At 42.3% G+C, this 17,803-nt stretch overlaps 1 protein-coding gene and 1 long non-coding RNA gene across 3 annotated transcripts in view; one reads left to right on the forward strand and one right to left on the reverse strand.

The window, feature by feature from the left end:
* LOC126624315 (G-type lectin S-receptor-like serine/threonine-protein kinase At1g61480) overlaps positions 1-17,803 on the forward strand; it is a 72,125-nt gene that overhangs the window by 4,751 nt on the left and 49,571 nt on the right. The gene's annotated exons all lie outside the window — the stretch shown is intronic.
* LOC126624371 (uncharacterized) lies at positions 11,916-17,203 on the reverse strand. Its single transcript, XR_007624082.1, has 8 exons — positions 16,727-17,203; positions 16,491-16,561; positions 15,713-15,820; positions 15,554-15,611; positions 14,731-14,790; positions 13,914-13,982; positions 13,569-13,636; positions 11,916-12,746 (listed from the first exon to the last, which is right to left on the reverse strand). It is a non-coding gene; the product is annotated as an uncharacterized LOC126624371 (long non-coding RNA).

A 17,803-nucleotide genomic window follows, 5' to 3' on the forward strand; every position in this document is an offset into this window, starting at 1 on the left:
TATCCTCACTAGTGACCGAAGCAACCAAGCGAAGGTCACAAAACCTGACACTTTCTGTTGTACCAAAGTCCTCGCTGATTTTGTGCATCAACATTTGGCGCCGTCTGTGGGAAACGCACTTATTCCTACTCTCTACAGCTCTGTCAAGCTGGTTTCCACCATTCGTACACTTTCTTTTGGCCAAGCATCTCTCTCTGACATGGGGAGCGAAAGAAGCCACAGCACACAGAATGACACCCATGCTGGACCTAGTATGAAGCAACGAAAGCAGGAAGGAAATAGAGTTACTCTTCAAGCTAAAGTCGATGAGCTAGAGGTTCAGAACAACAAGATAACGATGAAGAATGAAGTCCTCCAGGAACAATATGAAAAACTTTTCGAGATGCTTCACGAGGCTAGGCAGGCTCAAACACACAAGCTCGTCGCCCCTGTCGAGGTCAACAATCAACTGAATGCCCCCCAACACGGAGGGTCGCCGATATCCGACACGGACATCCCTGATAAGGATCGAGCTACACATCAATGTGATAATCAACATGAGACTTCTCTCAACCCAGCTGCTTCAACCCGAAGCAGGAGAAGTAGAGGAAAACACCTCCTCACAGAGGGTGTGGAAGGATCAAAAGTTGTCTATCGCGATTGTCGATACTTCCTAAAGCAACGTCGAGAGAATCCCATCCACATAAGCTCGAAGATCAATGACCCAAGGGTTTCTGAAAGACTCGGTCCTCTTCCACGACCCAGGCCAGCCGCCAATCTAGAAAATGGGCAACAAGTCCCAGAAGAATATGAAGGTACTGGGGACTCGGAAACATTCCGACATACTCACTCTAGAAGTCAGTGTGGCGAGTCCAAAGAAAGATCACGCTATCTTGATCAAACTTTCCTACTTCCAAGAGGCGATGGGGGCTTAAAGAAGAAAACTTCGGTGGTGCACGACTCCGCTCAGGACCCCCTTGTCCTGCAGCTCATTGAGGAAGTAAACAAGCTGAAGGCTGAACGTCAAGCCGAGATACCTGACTGGAACCAACCTAGGCCTGGCCCTCTCACAAGAAGGATCCTCAACACTCCCCTCCAAGCGAAGACAAAGCAGAAGCTTGATTTACAGCTCTATACTGGAAGGGAAGACCCGATTGAACACCTTAACCTCTTTGAGTCCACCATGGTATACCGAGGACACATCGACGAAGAACGGTGCCTTCTCTTCCCCTCCACCCTCTTTGGCGGAGCTTTAAACTGGTATTGCCGTCTTCCACCTGAGACAGTAGACTCATTTGAAGAGTTGAGGAAGCTGTTTGTCTCTCAACACATCTTCCAGACCGATCGCTTGCATTCCGCAGATGACTTGTACACTATTCACCAGAAGCCGGACGAGTCATTACGAAAGTACGCTGGCCGCTTCAGCCATGAGTATTCTCGCTGCGCTGAGGCAGATGACAAGACCGCCCTCAAGGCTTTCACGGCAGGCTTACATGACTGTTTCTTCAAGTACATGATCAATGCCAACACTTGGAAGACTTACTCTGAGGTGATGACACAAGCTTACAACCATGCCTCCGCCGAGGCAAGGCCATATCAAGGGAAACCCCCTACAGTCACCCCTTATCAGCAAGTAGGGAGTGGAGGCCAGATCCAACCGAATGAAAAGACCTCAACCTTCCAAATGGTAGCAGCACACCCCCCTGCCTCATTTAATGCTTCGCCAAGTCAGCAGACATATCAATCTCAGGGCAAAAGGAAAGACTTCCATCCTCACCAATCTCATTTTAATAAAAAGAATAAGGGGCACTATAGCGATAACTCAGGATATCGTCACAATAATGCCCGCCCCCAAGCAGTCAACGCAGTGGGCCAATCATGTGTCAAGACAGGCCCTACCCCGAGGTATGAAACATACACCTCTTTGAATGCTACATGTGCTGCCATCTACCCTAGTATAGCTCACCTGATACCAAAGCCAAAGCCAAGACAGCCAGATTACAAGTCCACGAAGAACACGGGCATGTTTTGCTGCTACCACGAGTATAATGGCCATGATAGTGAGAAGTGCATTATCCTCCGTGATCATATTGAGGCTTTGGCACGTGAAGGAAAAATTGATCAGTTCCTCCTTCACCCTCCAAGGGATAACCGTAACCAACGCCAGGTGAATGTGATATATTCCATAAGCGGCGGCACACCCATGTCTGAATCTTCCAATAGGGCCATGAAAAACAGTGAACGAACTTTGAGACCTGGCAATCAAGTGTTTCATGTGGAAGACATCAGGGGAGGCAAGTATCAAAAGCCTAACTGGGATCCAATATGTTTCTACCCTGAGGAAGAAAGAGGTATCATCTACCCTCACAACGACCCGCTGATCGTGGAGGCTCACATAGCAAATTTTGATGTGAAACGAATCCTGATAGACACAGGTGCTTCAGTCAATATCATGTTTGCTGAAGCTTTCAAGGCACTTAATGTAGCTGAACACTTGCTCGATCGCTCGATTTCTCCTCTGATAAGCTTCTCTGGCGATATCGTGCAACCTTTAGGGAGTATACACTTACCCTTCACCATTGGTACAGGCCCCTACACAGCTACTATTACCACTAACTTCCTAGTGGTCAACTGCCCGACGGCATACAATGTCATCTTTGGGCGCACAGGCATCAATGATCTCAAGGCCATGGTATCCACACATATGTTGTTGATGAAGTTTCCAACCCCTTTCGGCAATGGGTACATCAGGGGAGATCAACTTAGTGCTCGATCATGTTACAACACTTCAGTCAAACAACAACACCTGCCTGTCCCCAAGGAGACTCTCTTTATACATAACCAAGTCGTAAAGACCAGTCCAGATGAATCCAACTCAGGTCTTCAGGATGGCAACAGTCAACCCGACGACCCTCGAGATGACTCATTCACCCAGCAAGCACAACCCGCTGAAGAGTTAGAGAATGTCTCTATCTCCAAAGACCATCCAGACCGCATGGTGAAGATTGGCACTACTTTGTCACCACCTCTTCGGTTGTCACTGATCTCCTTTTTGCAAGAGAACGTCGAGGTCTTCGCTTGGTCATATAAAGATATGCCGGGCATCTCTCCCGATATCATCTGTCACCACTTGAGTATTGATCCCAAGACCAAACCAGTAAAACAGAAGCGAAGATCTTATGATGTTGAACGATACGAGGCGATGAAAGCAGAAGTTGAAAAACTCAAGGACATAGGCTTCGTCCGTGAAGTCAATTACCCAACATGGGTAGCAAATGTTGTCCTTGTTAAGAAAAATTCGACCAAGGAAAGTCTCCTGCTTCAAAAGGTCTTGTGGAGAATGTGTGTCGACTACACCGACCTAAACAAAGGATGCCCGAAGGATAGTTTCCCCCTTCCTCTCATTGATAGACTTATAGACTCTACGGCAGGGTGTGAGCTCTTGAGCTTCATGGACGCTTATTCAGGATACAACCAAATCCTCATGAACCCCTCAAACCAAGAACACACAGCCTTCACTACTGATAGGGGATTATATTGCTACAAAGTCATGCCCTTCGGTCTAAAGAATGCAGGAGCAACTTATCAGAGACTGGTCAATTCAATGTTCGCCGAACAGATTGGGAAGAGCATGGAAGTTTACGTTGATGATATGTTAGTCAAGAGCAAACATGCTGACCAACACATCACCAACCTATCTGAAACTTTCACCATTCTAAAGAGGTATCGAATGAGGTTGAACCCCAACAAATGTGCCTTCGGCGTGGGCTCTGGCAAATTCTTAGGCTTCATGATTAGCCAACGAGGCATTGAAGCTAACCCCGAAAAGATCAAAGCAATCCTCGACATGAAAGAGCCAGTAACTTCAAAAGACATCCAAAGCCTTACTGGCAAGGTGGCAGCCTTAACCAGATTCATCTCTAAGGCCACAGACAGATGTGCTCCTTTCTTCAAAGCACTCAAGGGAAATAAGAAGTACATTACATGGACGGAGGAATGTGCCAAGGCATTCAGGAACCTCAAAAAGTACATGAGTAAAGCCCCTCTGCTCTCCAAACCAGAAGTTGGTGACATTCTCATTATCTATCTATCGGTTTCGGCTTCAGTAGTTAGTTCTGTTCTTATTCGAAAGGACAGTGGGGTCGAAAGGCCAGTCTACTACGCTAGCAAGGCCCTACAAGATGCAGAGACACGATACTCTAACATTGAGAAATTAGCTCTAGCATTGGTCATGTCTGCTCGGAAACTTCGCCCTTATTTCCAAGCACACGCCATCATCGTGCTTACCAATCACCCTCTTCGACAGATACTCCAAAGTCCTGACACGTCTGGATGAATGATCAAATGGGCGATAGCATTGGGTGAGTTTGACATCTCCTACCAACCAAAACCAGCCGAAAAAGGTCAAGCAGTAGCAGATTTCATCGCCGACTTCACATATCCTGTTGACATTGCTTCTACACCTGAAGTAGTAGCTTCATTACCATCGGAAGCTCAGAAAGTAGAATCAACGACCCCAGCATGGAGTCTGTATGTTGATGGCTCATCCAACCAACAGGGCTGCGGAGCAGGATTAGTCCTCACTACCCCCGACAAAGTGGCGATGGAATACGCTCTTCGTTTCAAATTCAAGGCATCGAACAACGAGGCCGAATACGAAGCCCTTCTAGCAGGCTTACGTTTGGCCAAACACTTTGGGGTTAAACGAATTGATATCTTCAGTGACTCCCAATTAGTGGTCAACCAAGTCACAAACAACTTTGATGCTAAGGATAGCTCCATGGCAGCATATCTTGCGCAAACGCGACTTTTGCTCAAGCACTTCCACTACCAGATCACCCAAGTTCCTCGAGCGGCAAACAGTCATGCAGACGCTTTGGCTCGCCTCGCCTCGGCAGTGGAAGACAAGATTGGGAGAAAAATTCATGTCGAATTGTTGGCAGAACCAAGCACCATGGTCGCGGAGGTGTGCAATTTACAACAAGAAGATAGTTGGATCACCCCAATTTATAAATTCCTTGCTCATGGCACCCTCCTAATTGACAAAGTCCAAGCTAAGCAGATTCGATACAAGTCTGCCCGTTACCTGATCATTAATGACCAACTCTACAAGCGCGGTTTCACCCTGCCATACCTAAGATGCCTTACACCTGCGGAGGCGGAAATTGTCCTTCGGGAAATACATGAAGGAGTCTGCGGAGATCATGTTGGGTCTCGATCCCTAGCACACAAGACTTTTCGCCAAGGATACTATTGGCCAACACTCCACCAAGATTCCATCAGAATATCTCGCTCATGTGATAAGTGTCAACGCTACGCAACTATCCCTCACTCCCCTCCCGAGCCGCTCACTCCTATGATCAGCCCTTGGCCCTTCGCCCAATGGGGACTTGATTTGATCGGCCCAATGCCTGCAGGGAAAGGCAAGGTCCGCTATGCAATCATTGCAGTTGACTACTTCACAAAGTGGGCTGAAGTAGAACCCTTGGCAACCATTACTGAGGGAAAAATAGAAGACTTCGTATGGAAGAACATCCTCTGCAGATTCGGCATTCCCAATGCGATAGTCACGGACAATGGGCGGCAGTTCGACAACAAGAAGTTCAAGATGTTCTGCTCTAAGTTCAACATCAACTTATGTTTTGCCTCTCCAGCCCATCCCCAGTCTAACGGACAAGTCGAGGCCGTTAACAAAATAATCAAGTGCACTCTGAAAACTAGCTTGGACAAAGCTAAAGGTTGTTGGCCAGAATTTGTACCCCAAGTCCTTTGGTCATACCGCACTTCATATCGGACTTCCACAGGAGAAACTCCATTCTCACTTGCTTTTGGTACAGAAGCAGTTGTCCCAGTTGAGCTTGAGCAAGCAACATACCGAATCCAGAACTACATACAGAGTGAGAACGACAAGCAACTCACCCTCAACCTGGATCTAGTCGAGGAACACAGAAATCAGGCTCACCTGAGGAATGTCGCCTACAAGCAGCGCATCTCTAACTACTACGACTCAAGGGTCAAACCTCGCTCTTTCAAAGTGGGAGACTGGGTACTGAAGAAAAGATTACTCTGTGATAGAGTCACGAGTGAAGGAACACTCAGTCCTAATTGGGACGGACCGTTCGAGGTCGTCGGCATCAGCCGCCCTGGCTCCTACAAGCTCAGAAACTCCGACGGCAAGACTCTTGGCCATCCATGGAATGCTGACCACTTGAAGTACTATTACAAATAGACTCGCATTGTACAAGTGTTAAGCTACAGCCGTTCGGCATCCTATGTAACAAAGACCATTTGGTATGAATTCAATAAAGAGGTGATTTAGCCAACTCGGCCATAAACTCTTTTCCATTCTGAGCAATGAAACACTCAAGTGTTGAAGCTTCAACGCAAATGTTTCCAATACAAAACAAAATCTAAGTATGTGTCAACAAGACTATACAAAGGATCTACATCATACATTCCAACACATTCATACATAAACATCATACATTCCAACACATTCATACATAAACATCATCATTCCAATACATTCATACATAAACATCATACATTCCAACACATTCATGCATAAACATCATACATTCCAACACATCCATACATAAGCCAACTGTGCTTCGAAAGGGTTCAACACACTTTGTGTCATTTGACATTTGCCACAATGTGCCTCGACACCTTGCCCTTATTCTCACCAACTAGGTGATGAAGGAACTCACCTTCGTACCACCAACTAGGTGATGAAATGTACAACCCGTACTCTAATATTATTTGGAAACTTGCCACCCTTATCACCAATCAGGTGAAGAAGGAACTCATCTTCATGCCACCAACCAGGTGATGAAATGTACAACGCGTACTTTCCTTCATGCCACCAACCAGGTGATGAAATGTACAACGCGTACTCTCCTTCATGTCACCAACCAGGTGATGAAATGTGATGAAAGGTGATTAAGGAATTCACATTCGTACCACCAACCAAGTGATGAAAGCAACCTACCATTCATTCCATTAACCAGAAGACGAGTGGTACAACTTGTACATGTGAACTCCTAGCATTCACAAATAATAAAAAACCATCAAGCTTTACAACTCAACTAGGGGAGCACTTATGCCTAACAAGAGCTATAGTCACCAACAAAGTCTTATTGCAAGCCAACAATGGCTTTAATGCATGGTATACGAAGATCAAGCTCTTCAGCCCTCTTGCATCTGCTTCAGACATTTCTCCTCTGTAACAATGCAAACACTACAACCCATAGAAAGCTTCAAACGCTCTTGATCAAGACTGTTCGAAGCAAATTCAATTTATATGGTTCATCCAAACCTTCGACTACTACAAGAGGTGGCTTGCATCACAATCTCTCGCTTAACAGTATGGAAGCAAAATTTGTATACGTTGTCTCTCCCACATTTTCAAATTTCTAGTTTTCCCAAAAAAAAAAAAAAAAAAAAAAAAAAAAAGAAGAGGAAATTGGAAATTGGGAAATTCAACAAAGCTTCATCAATGGAACACAACTACAAATCTCCACAGCTTCGCACTATGTTCATCAAGATAGTGCGAAGCACAATCAATTTATGGTGTCAACAAAAGCTTCATCAATGGAGGACAAGTATCAATCTCCAAAGCTTCGCACTATGTTCATCAAGATAGTGCGAAGCATAATCAATTTATGGTGCCAACAAAAGCTTCATCAATGGAGGACAAATATCAATCTCAAAAGCTTCGCACTATGTTCATCAAGATAGTGCGAAGCACAGTCAATTTATGGTGTCAACACCAAAGCTTCACCTATAAAGCTTCAATCCCAAAGCTTCACCTATAAAGCTTCAACACCAAAGCTTCACCTATAAAGCTTCACCACCAAAGCTTCACCTATAAAGCTTCAACCCCAAAGCTTCACCTATAAAGCTTCAACCCCAAAGCTTCACCTATAAAGCTTCAACACCAAAGCTTCACATATCAAGCTTCAACCCCAATGCTTCACCTACAATACCAAATTTCAACACCAAAACACATAAAAGCTTCACACACTCTTCATCAAGATAGTGCGAAGCTAATTCCAGTGGAGCTGAATTTTGGACATCTTATAGTTCTTGAGCAGATGAACAACTTTCACGAAGGAAATTTTTCTATTTGAGCGACGGAAGTTAGAGTGTTGAAGCTCCAAACATGACGGTCAGATTTCTGCAAGCTTCAAAGCTGCTGCGGTGTTTCGAAGATCTGGAAATATTCAACCGTTAGTTTGTTCTGAATTTTTGATATGTTATGGAAGAGATGATGAGGAACAACTTAGATGAAGAAAGTATGTTGATCTGAACAAGAGAAAATGGATTTTCGAAGCTCACAACAAGTCTGACGGGTTAACAGAAAATTGATGAACAGTTACTCATCATACTTGAATTTTTGAAGTTGTACTACTCCGATGGATCTCAAATTTGGATATGTTGTGGTTCACAAGATAAGGAACAACTTTCATGAAGACGACTTTGCAATCTGAGCTATAGAGAATGGTGTTACTTTGACAAATTAGTAACAAGCGAGACACCTCATTCGGCAACTCTCTTCGCCTGAAGACTTGGGGGACTCCCACCATATGCTACTGCACCTTGATACTCGACAGTCTCACAACCACTCAGTGGCTTGGATTTTTCAAGTCTCCAACCGAGAAGTTTTCCTCACTCGGTAAATTAAGGGAACACTACCTCAAACTACACGCTTCACTCACAAAGCTTCAACAATACAAGTTTCAACAAAAGAAAAAATTCAAAGAACTTTCTGAAGAAGGCTTTGGTGTATTTAACACAATATGTTGAAATGAAGCAAAGCTTATTTATTAATATTTTCGATAAAGCCACAAATATGTACATATACATGAGTCAAAATAAACAAACAAAAGGGAGCCTTCACAAAGGTTGCTTAGGGGAAGTCTCAGCAGTCGGTAGAGCCCCAGAAAGAGAAAGCACCGGAGGGTGGTTATCCGGAGCCTCAGTACTTGACAAAACCCCAGAAGGAGGAGGCATTGGAGGTTCATCATCTGAAGCTTCATTACCAGGTACAGCCCCAGAGGACGAAGGCAATAAATGCATTTGGAACAAACCCACAAACCGCTGATGATCAAGTAAAATCTTACCATCAGATTCCTTCATCTGGTCAAGCTTCCTCTTCATGTTTGTAGCATAGTCATGGGCGAGCCGGTGCAACTGTTTATTCTCATGCTTGAGCCCTCTAATCTCCTGTTTGAGATTCATCACTTCAGCAGCCAATGATTCAACTTGGCGGGTTCTAGCAAATAGGCGTTGGGCCATATTAGACACAGAACCTGCACACTGAACACTAAGAGCCAGAGAGTCCTTAACAGCCAACTCATCAGACCGTTTGGAAAGTAGTCTGTTATCTTTGGGAGTGAGAAGGTTCCTGGCCACCACTGCAGCGGTCATATCATTCTTCATCACAGAATCCCCAACGGTAAGAGGACCAGTAAGGGATATGAAGGATGGGCGCCATATGTTGTCTGGAGAAGGCGTGTCTGCCTCTTCAGCAAGGTTCAAGTCAAAGCGACGGTCAGAGGGGCCAGACATTTTCAAATGTGTTGAAGAGGGAAGAGTTCAGACAAATCAAAATCTTAGAAGTGCAAGAATGAAGCTTCTACTGGTAGAGATTCAAGTGTGCTGTGGAACTTAATGCCAACCTCTATAAAAATCTGCACTCGACGGAGCTTCCGAAATCGAAGAGGCATTTGCTTTCTCAAAAGCTGGGCTGCTCAGAAACCACGAGGGCCGATCTCAGAAATCGAAGAAGCACCTGCTTTTTCAGCCTCGTCAGCACCTGTCACATGCACACTCAGCTTTGCGAAAATTACGGGCAATCTGTCGAAGATTTCTGGTGAAATAGAAAGCACGTGAATCTTACTGTTCAATCACCGCTCTCCACATGCACCATCAACTCCTCGGGTACCACATATAACTTTGTCAAAGATCTCTGACAAAGTTTAGGCACGAGAATTTCGAAGTTCCAGCTACCCTACTATTACCCACAAGGGTAAAGGAACAGCACCACTGCTTGACAACTGGAAAGTCCCTATATGTGTCGACCTCCGTATTTTGCGGCAAGACAGGTTGGCAAGAACGTCCAACCTTTACTCACATTCGAGAAAAGACTCCCAACATAATTACTTTCTCAAAAACCGAAGTAGCACCGCTTTCCGAATCTCGAGAGTCAGATCCTTGACGGGATTGCTTGTTCGAAAACCGAAGAGGCACAACTCTCAGAACTTCGAGAGCCAGATTTCCTTAGATAAAGCTTGTCTGTAATCTTCACACGTAACATCAGCTTTCCAGATACCACATACCACTTTTTCAAAGTGCTCTGACAAAGTTAAAACACGTGAAGTTGGCAGCTACCACTACATTGTTGTGACCAAGAAGGGTAAAGGAATAGCCCTACTACTTGTTATTGGGAAATCCCTATATACATCGACCTCCCTCCTCAACGGACAGGCAAACCTGCAAAAAATGTTCAACCCTTTCTCGCATTCGAGAATGCACCCTCAACATAACCTCTCGAAATACTCAGCCTTATTTCCCCCCGATAATACCTCAGCAAATAAGCCACACCAAGAACAAGAGTATCTCATATCATCAGGGTCGAAAGCAAGAGTATCTCATATCATGCTTTCTCCCTGTCTTTGTCTTTGTCCTTGTCCACACCTGCAGGACAAGGAGAAAGAGAGCAGTCAGTCGGAACCTGAAATCAAACCTCCAATCTGGAACTGACTGCCTGGAACCTTTGCCTGGTTGCTTACTTAGCATTGCTCTCGAGTACTCATCCTCAATTGCTGTCAAGGTCATGAATTCCACCGGCAAATACCTCATGACAGTTGATCAGATATTGGCTCTTTACACTGAAGCTGCCAAGCGTGGATGAGTCACTATGAAGGAATGTTCTGAATGACCATTTAAATGCAAAGGTTGCACACCACTTCTGCCATGCAAAAGATTGAAGCAGAAGGTTCAACGGTGAGCTGAAACAGATCACTACAGCATGACACCTTTCCATACCACATTCATTATTCCGTCAACAGCAAAAGTATCCCATATCATCAAGGTCGAACGTACTCTAGATTTGATGGACTTGTTTTGACCCTCAAATTCTTGAGTCGGCCTTATACTCTAAAGGGAACCAGAAAACCCTCCAGCACAGTTCAAGAATAAGCCTGTGGAAAGTTACTTCTTCAAAAGCAAAAGTATCTCATATCATCTCTTATCCATTTGTTTCTCCTTATCCTGGCAGCTGAATGAGAGACAAGGAGAAGGAGAACAATCAACCGGAAGCCGAAGTCGAACCTCTGATCCTGGGTTGCTTGCTTGGAAGCCTGACTGCTTACCTTGTCGGTTGCTTCCTTCGACAGATCTCCTAGCTCGGCGACTTGGGGGACTTCTACTATAGGGTTTGTATCGCACTTGACCAAGCCCGAAACTACAAGTAAGCTTCAAGTGAAATTGATACATTACCTTGTGCATCTCTACTGGTTAAGGACACCACCCCTGAATGGAGGAAGCGTACTTCTAGAGAAGATGTCACATCTACCTATGAGAAAGATAAAGCAAGTGAAGACGATACCACACCTCAGTACTTAGAAGTTTCGTGATTACTCAGCGGCTTAGATCTTGCAAGTCCCCAACCGAGGAGCTTCCCTCACTCGGGAACTTAGGGGAGCACTGTTTGTACCATACTTGACCAATCCCGAAACTACTGAGCACCGGTCAACGTTATACCGTCAAGGATCCAGAAGAGCTTCCCTTCAACCAGGAGGCCAATCACAGCGCGACACGTGTCGACATCAGAAGCCAATCACAGCGCGACACGTGTCAACATCAGAAGCCAATCACAACATGACACGTGTCAATGTCAGAACAAAACTAGAAACTCTCTTCTATAAATAGGGGTCATACTCCCACAATAATCTCTAATGTCATTTTGTACTAAACTATTCACTAGAACTCACTAAACCAGAGCTTGAACCTATGTATTTGTGTAAACCCTTCACAATTAATGAGAACTCCTCAACTCCGTGGACGTAGCCAATCTGGGTGACGTACATCCTGTGTTTGCTTCTCTGTCTCTATTCATTTACGTACTTATCCTCACTAGTGACCGAAGCAACCAAGCGAAGGTCACAAAACCTGACACTTTCTGTTGTACCAAAGTCCTCGCTGATTTTGTGCATCAACATCATTCTTCTTGGAAAAGACTAACAAAATTGTTTCTTTAAGTTAATAATATGTATATAAGTAGGATTGTGCTTAATTTTCTCTAATTAAATAAATGGTTTGCACAATTTAGAACATGATCACAAAAGCATAACAAAAAAAAATTCCAGAGCCTGAAGTGCCTTTTGAAAACTCAGTCCTACATCGAAAATCTACAGAGGGACAAATTGTGAACCCAAATTAAAGCTTCTTCTCTCACTCGTAAGAAAAATGGAAACTCTATATGGAAAATAATTGAAATTATGCATTATCAAAAGTGGAGCAAAACTCTAAATAGATTATCTTAATGCGTAGGAGATCGTTGTTAGAATTCGGAAACAAGTGAAACTTCATTTTAAACACAAACTTAATCAATTGATTTATATTTAAATGGAAAGAAGGTATCAGTCAGTTTTACCTATCTTTTGTTTAGTGTCGCTCCATTTCTTTTTTTGATTAAAAGCTTGAATTTTTACTTTCTTTCCATTCCCTTGCTGCATAACAGTTTAGTAGCTCTTGTTTACCTAAAACAAATTGAAAATCATTTCGGGAAAACAACTAAGCCTTTGGTTATTAGATTCTTGGTAGGCAAAGCAAGAAAATTACACACAACAAAACTATTAAAACTTTAAAACCCACTTCCCAAATCAGGTTCTCTAACTGACTAATGATCATATTGGATATAAATTATCATCCTGAACAGTGTAATGGCTGATTTTTTTTTTTGAACATTCTAGTGAACTTTGCCAATAGAAGTTCAAATGAGAAACAAAGGAGTGAGTGGCTAACCCAAAAAAGGTCAAATGAACTTTGCCAATAAAAGTTTTGAAGCAATTCATTTTCAGAAAAAAAAATCTAAAAGAGAACACATGAAGGGGAAACCAACTTTAAATTTCATACTATTTGGCCTACTCCTTACCCATTTAAAATGCACTGAAGAAACATAAGTCACGACTACAAAACACGACATGAACTTTTTCAAGTATATGTGATCTTAATGTGAGTCATACAACATACTATTAGTACAGTAAAAATATATATTTACATGTAAATATATATTGTAAAAATATACAAACTGTGTTTGTATGAGCAAGGCAGGGGTTTGCAAACTCTGTTTGTTCCTTCAAACAGGCATAAAAGGATCTCGAGTTTTGCCAATTACCCCACAATTGCAAATAATTTAACCTTATTCTATTCTAATTCTAAAAAGTAGGTGTCAATCAAATTATTAAGTCAGCAAAACCGAACGAAAAAAAATTGTTAAAGAAAGAGAAACATAAATTGTTCATCTTGAATTTTGGAAATAAAATAAAATAAACTTTAGAAATATAGAATAAAGAGGTCACCTATTATTTTGCGCATGTATCTTTGCAACTCACACACAGAGTTCTGATAATGTTTGCTTGTCTGTGATCTGCATAAAGACATTTTGCCAAGAGTTATTAGCTTTTTCTGACACGCCCCGACCTTGATATTACCCGAATACCAGGATAGGCATGTGTTGGCCGACACCCGAGGGTGGCGAAAGTCATTTATTAAATGCAAAAGCTGAGAATAAGGAATAAATACGGGTTATGAATTAAAAAAAAACAATGAATTAACAATTTAGGAACGTGTTAAGAGCATACAAATAAACCTAGTCACTAACAAGAATTAAGATAAGATTGAATGAACAAAGGAGTGGGTCCTACCCCGAGAGGACTCGGAGATGCCGCTCCGAAGTACCTTGATGCCGGGATTGTATGCCTTGATTCAAATTCCTGAATGGGGGCGCAAAACAAGGGTGAGTGGACCAAGTTTAATACATACATGATACGAAAACAATTATAAACATACTAACCCCCACAGTTAAGATAATGAAAACTACTAAATAATAAATGATAGGTTTCTCAAAACCTCTAGCATGTCATAAAAACAATTCATATCTCTCTGCAAATCAATCTCAGAAATCATATCAGAAATTATATCAGGAAGCATAACACAAGTTGTGCTGCTAGTGAGTGCACTGAATAACAATACTCCCGGCCCAATGCCTGCACCTTAGTCTCTGTGCCCGTAGCCAGAGATATCTTCCTCCTGGCCCAATGCCTGTCTCTGTGTCCCTCAGCCTTTCGCTAGGGATTATTTCTCCCGGCCTCAATGCCAACACCAGATCCTCGCCCCAAGCGGCATAGTGTTCACTAGGTACGCACAAAACATAATTCATCTCTAAAATACAACTTCGTAGCATAAATTCATCGATCCTCTATACTACGAAGAGGTGTTCGAAAGTCATTTGGATCACATTCTTAGCATCCTATCGTCATCGATCAGATAGTCTACCAGAATGAGGGTTCTATAGAAAATACAATATAATGAAAATAGTTCAAAATATATATATAATCAATCATAATTAAATCATCATGCTTCCTGTAAAGTATTCCTCAAATCAATAATTCTGCAAGGCATGCTATTAAATTATGCAATTCTATCAATAAAACATGCAATTTTCGAAGGTGGTCCACTCACAGTATTTAGCCTCCAAAAGCTGCGCCACTAGCAAAGACGGAAACGTTGCAATAATTGCCCCTAAGCACATAAAGGGTACAATTAGTCAAACCCTACTCAAACGATTAAATTTGGGAAAACGGACTTCAAAAACGGGTCCAGAACGTCGAAATTAACCTAGGAAGGGTTTCCAAATGAAAACCCAAAAAGTCAACCCTAAAGTCAACGTTGACCGGGGGTCAACGATCAAATTAGGTCTAACGGGTTTTAGGCTTGAATCCGGATTAGGGTTTAGAGTTTAAATAAATAGGGAAGTGGGTTTTAGGGTTTTAATAGGTTTTAGGAACCTAGGGTTTTTAGGTTAAAAATGTATTAGGGTGAGAATTGGGGTTTGAGCTTTAGCCCAAACAAATACACACACGGCATGCATGTGCATGCATAACACACACACACACGCCTAAACACACACACACACTTACCACAAAGGCCCTAAGGCCTTAATAAAGAACAGGGCTTTAAGCCCTTTAAAAGGAACCGGCCCAAGGCCGAATATATATAAGGCCCGAGGCCGAATATATATAAGGCCCGAGGCCTTGTGGGGTTTTAAAAACAATTGACAAAATAAAATAAAATAAAAACAAATGGGCTTGGGGTTTAACGGGCTTAAGGCTCGAGGGGAAAAGAAAGGGAAGGCCGGATGGCCTTGGTTTGCCGAGAGAGAAGGCCAGAAATCGGCCGGAAAACCACACCCACTTTAAACGGCTATACCTTTGTCAATACTTAACGAAATCAAGTAAAACAAGAACAAAAATTATAGCCCTTGAACATATGAAGAGAATGGTACCTCACAAGACATCTAACTCGCCGTATTTTTTCCGGAAAACGTTCGAGGTCGCCGGAAACTGGGTAAGATTCAAATGAGTATAACTTTTTTAATACTCAATGAAATTGAGTGAAACAAAAAGGAAAGTTGTAGCTCTCAGCGAGACGAATAAATTGATACCTTGCATGCCGGTCAACTCAAAGTGGTTTGGCCGGATATTCCCTCGAAAGTGGCGGGTTCCTCGCCGAAAATCTGGGGAAGTCTCCCGACGTATTTTCGTGTCCAAACCTTCATCAAAATCACATGTATGCATCGTCAACAACGATTAAAAAGGAGATCTAAACTTACCCAATCGAAAAATCTAGGAAAAACTCGCCGGATGTCCTATTTCTTGGGTTTGCCGATCTCGTTGCGACGGGAGAGAAAGACAAGGACAAGGTTTGATGATGATGATGATGATGTTCTCGAGCAGCTGTGTGTGTGTGATCACGGTGCAAGAGAAAAATAGAGAGATGAGAGTGTTTTTCGAGTGACGGAGGGAAAGAAAGTTTCAGAAAATGAGGGAGGAAGGAGATTCACGGGTTGGGTAATTGACCTAACCTTGGGCCTTAAGTTAAAACACAAAGGGCTGGGCCTAAATATCAAAACCCACTTGATGGCAAACATGTAATTTACTTTAAAAATTGGAACGGGTTATTACATTTTCCAACCTTTCAAACAAAATTACATTCTCTCACTGATATGGAACTAAATTGAAAGTAGAGCTCAAATAAAGTTTGAGGAGTTCAACAATATTTTCTCATCCATTTAAAGGGATTTAACAATATGAAATTACATCAAACTTCAATCAAGTTGCATAGGTAATCCATATAATCAATATGGATTCCGCAGGGAGCTAAGGGAGAAATATCAATTCGAGCTATATATATCAAACATATCAAAGAAAATTGTATCTCACTTCTTACTGGGTTGAATGTTACTGTTGCCGACCAGTTACGACAGTAGTGATTGCTGCAAAGTTAAGAGTATCTGCAAGATAGAAAGAAAAAAACAAAGGCAATAAGAAGCAAAAGTTAAGTTAAGAAAGAGAGAAATTGACTGATGAGCATTGAGTTTGTATGGAATTTCTTTCTAAATACTTTGCATTTAGAAGTTGTGAATCTTAATTAGGTTTCATTTCTTAGTCTTACATACTTTGTAATTTTTGCAGGACCCTCATAGTTTCTAATGCTGGGGATTGTCAAGCTATGCTTGGTGGTGGGTAGAGCAACAGAGATGTCAAAGACCACAAACCAAATTGTAAATAAGAAAGACTAAGAATTGAGAGCCTTGGCGGTGTCATATATGACGGCTATCTCAATGGTCAATTAGTCAAACACAAACTTCAAAACTCAAAACCTTAGGCACCCAGAATAAATATACATGTATAGTCTCAGGAGAAGGGGTTTTGCATCATCTCCCTTAATTAAGAATTGGATTCGTGCTGCTACGGTATTGGGGTTGGAATCTAGAATTTGCAGTCAAATAATGTTAAGAAAGAATAAATTTCATCCTCAAACTTATTTTATTAACAGAGAAATTAAAAACAAATTCAAGGCTTGAAAATAAAATATAAAAAAAATAAATTCAAAAGAAATCAAAACAAATAAAGATTCTAACATTTCTTAAGAACTATTCAGTAAAGGATAAAAAAATCATGCAGTGAAACATTTGAGAAAATAAAGGGAACCAAATTTAACCTGAGAATTGCTTTACCCACAGACCCAAACCAAATTCCCAAATATTACGTAACACAAAACCATAGAAATCATCAGAATTGAAGACCAGTGCCATTGAGATCACCCACACTGCGACGACCTTCGATCATTGTCACCGATCTTCATTGCCAAAACCCTTTTACATACGGGACCTGAGAACGAAAACCCACCAAGAAAATCTCAAGAAGAAGGGAAGATGAAAGATTATGGTTCTTTCAGTAGAGAATGAGAGTTAGAGGAAGACTGAGAGATGAGAGGAGAGAAGAAAGCGAAGTGAGAGAGAGAGAGAAGTGGAGACGGAAGGAAATGTCGAGAAGAATTGGAAGCAGAGCCTTCGACGATGATCGACGTGTGGGTAGCCTAAGAGGGAACTGAGCAACACTTGTATAAGAGGATAGAACTAAAAAGAAGATGGAACACTACGATGATCAACGCGTGGAAAGCATGTACTGAAAAGGCAGAGGAAAATCAATAAAAAAATATATATATACCAGAGACGAAGGAATGAGAGATG

The sequence above is a fragment of the Malus sylvestris genome, chromosome 5 (assembly GCF_916048215.2).
Source record: "Malus sylvestris chromosome 5, drMalSylv7.2, whole genome shotgun sequence".
Lineage (NCBI taxonomy): Eukaryota > Viridiplantae > Streptophyta > Magnoliopsida > Rosales > Rosaceae > Malus > Malus sylvestris.